The sequence below is a fragment of the Lotus japonicus genome, chromosome 5 (assembly GCF_012489685.1).
Source record: "Lotus japonicus ecotype B-129 chromosome 5, LjGifu_v1.2".
In the NCBI taxonomy this organism is placed as follows: Eukaryota; Viridiplantae; Streptophyta; class Magnoliopsida; order Fabales; family Fabaceae; genus Lotus; species Lotus japonicus.
The window spans coordinates 33,861,041-33,867,421 of record NC_080045.1 but is presented as its reverse complement, the minus strand read 5'-3'; the positions used below and the strand labels follow the sequence as shown (position 1 = coordinate 33,867,421).

General features: G+C 36.9%; 1 long non-coding RNA gene across 1 annotated transcript; it reads right to left on the bottom strand.

Moving 5' to 3' along the window:
* Window positions 1-228: 228 nt before the first annotated feature.
* Window positions 229-1,598, bottom strand: LOC130721574 (uncharacterized). Its single transcript, XR_009013514.1, has 2 exons — window positions 751-1,598; window positions 229-649 (listed from the first exon to the last, which is right to left on the bottom strand). It is a non-coding gene; the product is annotated as an uncharacterized LOC130721574 (long non-coding RNA).
* Between the last annotated feature and the right edge of the window lie 4,783 nt (window positions 1,599-6,381).

Sequence of the window (6,381 nt, the reverse complement as noted above, 5' to 3'; positions counted from 1 at the left end):
TGTACAGCGACTTTGGATAATTTTTAAATACGTCAAATAAACTCCGAAAAATCTAATATTTTTATCCTGGCTTCATCTATAGGTTTTGTAAATCCTGATAAATTTTCAAGTTTAAATTGAGAGTACAAAATTCAAGAAAAAATTGAATACTACAGCAGTTCGTGAGAAACGGGACAGCTTAACCCGTGCTCACTAAAATGCGTATAACCTGAGCAAGAGAAATCGGAATGACATGAAATCAGCGGAAAAAGTTTGCTAACAGAAAAAGCTACAATTGTTATGAAGAAGACAGTTTCAAAATCTGAACCGAAACACGCGAATTTGACATAACAACGACTACTACATTTGAAAACAACAACAGTTTTATGTGAGTTTTCGCAAAAGCTTTTCAAGCACAGTAAGGGCTGAACCCTAAAGCCCTCTGAAATCAACAATCAAACACTATCACTCACACCACACACATACACTATTCTACATTCCTTCATTAATTTTTACAAGGTACATGGACAGCAAAAACAAGAGATATATTATTTAGAGGAGCATAAAGTGTTCCAGTCTTTCTCCCACTACATCAAGTGTCAAGCTGTGGGGCTGAACTTCAATTCTTCCTCTGGTCACGGCCTTCTCTTCCTCTGATGACCAGCAAGCTCTGAGAAACAGTGGCAGAGAACAAGGAATAAGGAGATTAGGAGATGAATAAAGAAGATTAGGGTTTGAAAGGGGAAATTTGAAATAGATAAGGATAATCACCTCTTAATGATGATTGAGCCTTGGATTCAGGAAGAGGAGATCAAGAGCTTCGAGAAACTGACATCCTTTCTCATAACAAAGCTCGTCGGAGAAGACGCCGGAGGCGGCAGTGGCGGCGGTCGCTGGAGTGATGGCGGCCGATCGTCAAATTGATTGAGGGGTTTTGGAGCGGATGATGAGGGGAGTCTAGCCGTGGTGTTGGTTTCTCCAAAAACTCAGTGGTTCGCCAGAGATCGGAGAAGAAAGGTGGCGGTTTTAGGGTTTCTTTTCTCCTCTGTTTCGTGTTGTTTTTCATCGATCCAGGAGGTGGTGGTTGAGCAGCGGTGCTCGTTATGATAGGGGGAGAGGAGCTCGCGGTCGTGGCCTCAAGGTGGCAGCGGTTCGTCGTTGCTTGTGGCGGTTGTGCCCATGGTTCACGGCTGAACCAAGGGGCGACGGAGGTCCACGGTTTTGTGGCGAAGGGAGCAGCCAAGGTGGTGTTGTGGCCGAGAGAGAGTAAGAGGGGCGTTGGTGGTGGTGCTCTATCAAGGGAGAAGAAGAAGAAAAAGACTTGGTGATGAGAAAAGAGAAGAAGAAGAAAATGGGTTTGGAGAAGAAGAGAGAAGAGAGATGTCGAGTGAGAGGGGAGAATGAGAGAGTGAGAGCGTGAGAGAGTGGAATGAGTGAGAGAGAGTATTGAATTCTGATTGGTGTGGGTGGGGCCCACGTGAAGAGAGAGTGTGATCAGAAATTTGAATGTGTGGTGAGATGAGAGGAAGAATAGATATTTTGAATGAGTGGTTGGGAAAGAAAAGAAATAAACAATATTCCTTTGTGATGCTTGATAGGCTATCACAAGTAAGTAGCAAAGGTGACCTGTTAGAGCAGGTCATCTCTTCATAAAAGAAAGAGATAAATAAAGAATAGAAATTATTAAAGTTAAAAATAAAATAATACACACAAAAATAATTATAATTAAATCCTTACTTTTAAATAACTTTATAAAATCAAAATATTGAAATTAATTACTACTTAATTAATTTTCCCGAATCGCGATTAGATTCGAGTTAAGAAAATAATATGAAAACACTAAAATGTAAGCACACAATTAATTAACTATAAGGAAAATATTCCTTAAGGTATTTCCCGCCGTCGAGGCGCGAATAATATTCAATCACAAATAATTAATAATATAGTACGCGTTACCGTAATTTAAGGAAATTACATGAATAAATAGTCTATTTAATTTCGGGTCTTACAAATATCCATTAAGCTGATCCCTCTTGGAAAGGCAGGACGATCACGACTCCAAGATCGGGGTTGGACCTCTCCAATGCACCGCTGCCCAACAGCTTGATGATCGGGGTTGAACCTCTCCAATGCACTGTCGTATCACGTTCGTCCTTTGTTCAGGTCCATCCCCTGAACGTCACCACCGACTAGCCCAATCCAGGCACTAGCTGTGGCCAACCAAGCCTAATCCAGACACAAGGTCCACAGATGCATGTCATGCAAGTCAGTCATCATCACTAGGCCCTAAGCCTTTCACGTTCATCTCATATGAACAAAATCTGATAACATAATAACTTGCATGGATATCAATAAATATAGCTAGCATCCTAGTCACATAAGCATGTTTATAATAACAAGAGCTAACATTTATTGCATCAATAATCACCTAGCATTTCTAGCACATATATCATTGATAACCTTAGCATCATGCTTTATAACAATTACAATCAGAAACAAATATCCCTGGGCCGAGGCCGAAGTGCCCTTACCTTAGTCACAGTAGAGAATGTCCTCAGACTTAGGATTTTGCAGGAATCACGTTCACTTCGAACTTCCTAGTCATGCAGACAGAGTAAAGGGATGAATTAGTTAATCGTTAGCTATAGTATATCCCTTCCCCATATTTTCGAAAATCTCTTCTTAAAACTTCAAAAAACCAAAACTTTCTCTATCATAAAATCAAAACCTCCTTTCTAAAGTTCTTTGTTTGAAGATCATAAGAACATCATACGAACATCAAGAAATTCTTTAAGAAAACTCTCATATTCACAAACATCTCTAAGCAACTTGATTAAAATCATTCTCTTCTGGATTTGGCATATCAGCATAAGCTGCAACCACAAGGCATATTGAGAATGACCTTGCTCAAGGATTAGAAACTAAACTAACCTAAGAACAAGAAAATAAAATAAGAACAAGAGAGGGAGAAAGAGAGGAGAAGAGAGTTCTTAGATGTGAAAAATGAAGAGGTAGAGCTCTCTATTTATAGTGAGAGGTGAGAGCAAAGCATTAATTGCTTTTGTTCCACTCCAAGTTCAGCCCATCGACACCCCCCTCTTCAGCCCACTATAGGGTTTCTAGTGCTTTCCAAACTTCTCTCATTTAATCATCAATTTTAGGCTTGTTTCCTAATTAAACTCTTTTAAAAATACCATTTAAATCCTTAATCTTTTTAAATATTTAAATCTGAATTCAAAAGGTAAAAAATCAGATATAAAAATATCCTAAAATGTTTCAAAAGTTTAAATATTGATCATTCATTAATTAAAAGTTAAAAGAACCAATCACTTAAATCACTCCTTTCCTAAAAACTTAGTTAAATAAGAAAATAATTGGAAAAAAGTCTCCTTACTTCTCCTCCAAGGCTCTTGCCCGTAAAACCTCACCATCTTCAGCATATTTTCACCCAAAAATATTTAAAATAATAATTTAAATAAAACCCAAAAATAATTAATGCATTAATTACACAATTTCCACCCTTAATGCATTTAAACTCCAAATTTGAATTTAAAAACTCCACCTACATATTTCCCTCCAAAATTTCGTGCATACCATTCCATAAAATGTCAAAATGTTTTTCAGAATTAATTATTTAATAAATCATATATTTAAAAATAATTTAAATTCATTTTATCTAAATAAAACTCATGGCCCAGGAAATCATCCTTGCCGACTTGATTTGCTAACTTATCGTCATTGTCGGGGCATTTCTGGCCTAAAAGTAGTCGGAAAATAACCCTAGCATTATTACAATCAAAACGGCCGCAATGATGAGTACATCGTCATCTATATATTATTAATGTCTAATAATGCCTTAAATAAATTAGTTGTCATTTCTAAAGGCATAATATCACATATAACGCAACAATTCATAGAATACTATTTAACATTATGATTAAAATAATATCCCCTAAAACCGGGTCTTATGTAAGACCCCATTTTAGGGCATATTATTTAATAATATTCGATGAATAACTTGTGCTATATGTGATATAATGCATTTATAAAAGGTGGTTTCTTATTAGATGAAATATTAGGTCTTAGTAATTTCTGGATATCAATGTACGCGGCATTACGAGCATTTTGACTGTAATATTGCAAGGGTTCTGCGACGGCGACTTTTAGGTCAAAATCGGTTCGACAAAGACGATAAGTTGGCGAAACGAGTCGGCAAAGACAATTTCGTGGGACACACCTCAAGGGGAGGTGTTGGGCATCCATGAGGGAATATTCCTTTCTTCTATTTTTGAGGGTTTTATTTAAATAAAATGTATTTAATTATTTTAAACCTATGGTTTATTATATAAATAATTTAGTAAATATTTTTGGAGCCTTAATGAAGGCTTGGTCGAATTTTTGGAGATGTAAAAGATGAAGAGGTTTTGAAATTCAAATTTGAGATTTTATGGTGCATTAAGAGGGAAAACAAGGTGGTTAATGCACTTAATCACATGTCCTTGACTTGGTTTTGTGTTGAATGAGTTTTTGAGAGAAAAATCTGAAGGGAAGAAGGGAATGGGCAGCCAATAGGAGTGAGGAAGAAAGGTGAGGTCTTTTTCATGTTTTTAAGGTGATTTATGGTGTTTATGGAGGAGGAGAAAATCAAGGAATGGAGGCTTTCATGGAGGGACTTGTCTTTGAATGTTTTGATTTTAAAAGGACTATTTTAAAAATAAAGATTCCTTCATTTAAAGTCAGCAAGGACTTTTTTTTGAATGCTTAAAAGTTAAGGTTTTAATTTCAATTAAATGGAGGATTAAAGCATGGTTTAAAGGCAGTTTTAGACTAGAAAATAATTTGCAAAGAGGCCCTTGGTTTGACCAAGCTTTGGCCGAATTTTTCAAGTGTTTTGGAGGGAAAAATGCATTCAATTACCCCTTCAATGCTTTGTCCCCAAACCTCTAGTCTAAACAGACCCTCTCCCCCTCTCATTTCTTCACACCAACTCACCAAGCTCTCCCTATTGTAGCCGTGAGTTCTCTCTTTCCCTCTCTTGTTCTTCTTTTTATTTTTCTTGTTCTTAGGTTAGTTTAGTTTCTAAGTCTTGAGCAAGGTCATTCTCAATATGCTCTGTGGTTGCAGCTTAAGCTGATCTACCAAATCCAGAAGAGAATGATTTTAATCAAGATGCTTAGAGATGTTTATCAATTTGAGGGTTTTTCTTAAAGAAGTTCTTGATGTTCTTATGACCTTCAAACAAAGGGTTTTATAAAGGAGTTTTTTATCTTGGGAGGATTGAATCTATGCGAAAATTATGTTTTTCTTCGAAAGTTCTTCAAGTGTTCTTATGATCTTCATGCAAAACGTTTTAGAAAAAGAATGTTTGATCTTATAAAAGAACTGGTCTTGGATTTTCAAGGTTTTTGGGTGGAATTTCGTGATCAATAAGGGGATGGGTGTTGGTAAATCCGCAAGTGTACGAATCCACCCGATTTTAAATGTCGAACCACAGGGATTGTGAGTGAATAAATTTAGCTTAAGCCTTGAGTATGAAGGTTTGATTTATTGAGATGATGAAACGTCGAAGTAGTAAAAAGGGAAAATAAACATAAACTCAGAAAAGAACATGCTTTGGATCCTTGCTCAACTAGTCAATTCAAGCACATCATTATACGCACATGTTCTCATGAATCTCTCCTTGATGCTATAGCCTAAGCAACTACCTATCGATGCCTCGCATAGATAATTCTTTCAAACCAAAAGATAAGCCCAATTTCTTGTGTACTTAAACATTTGTATGAAGCATAAAGATTATAAAGTTCGGGCCAACAAACCCCAACCCTTTCTCTATTCCTAGTAGCAAGCATAGAAGGGGTACTCCCAAATCGGTTCCCTAATCTATATCAAACTTACGTTCTGATTATAGAAAAGCATAAAGCAAGCATGCATACAAGCTTAGATTGATATTCAGAAAATGGGATTCAAGGAAAGAAGAAGATCATGTGGGAAAGAACTTAAGATTATAAGTCAAATATGAAAAGTATTACATGAAAACCAAAGCATAAGAAGAGAGATTAGCCAAGCATGGCATGCTTGGCTTAGAACCTGAATTACAAGCTTGGAAGCCTTCTCTCACTCTCCTAGATGTTCCTCTCCTTCTAAACTTTTGTAAAAATTGAATAGATATCAAAGATTACCAAAGAAAACCACTAAAAACCTATTTCTAGGCAAAAATTATGAGTCTGGCCCTCAGGCGCCGATTAAGCACGCCTGAGCACCAATTCCACACAAAAACACAACCTCTGGAAGGCAATTGGCGCATAGGCGCTAATTAAGCATGCCTAGGCACCAATTCCAAAATCCTAGAAATAACAATGGAGCACGCCTAGGCGCTCTAAACACGCTGGAAAGTCCCTTGAT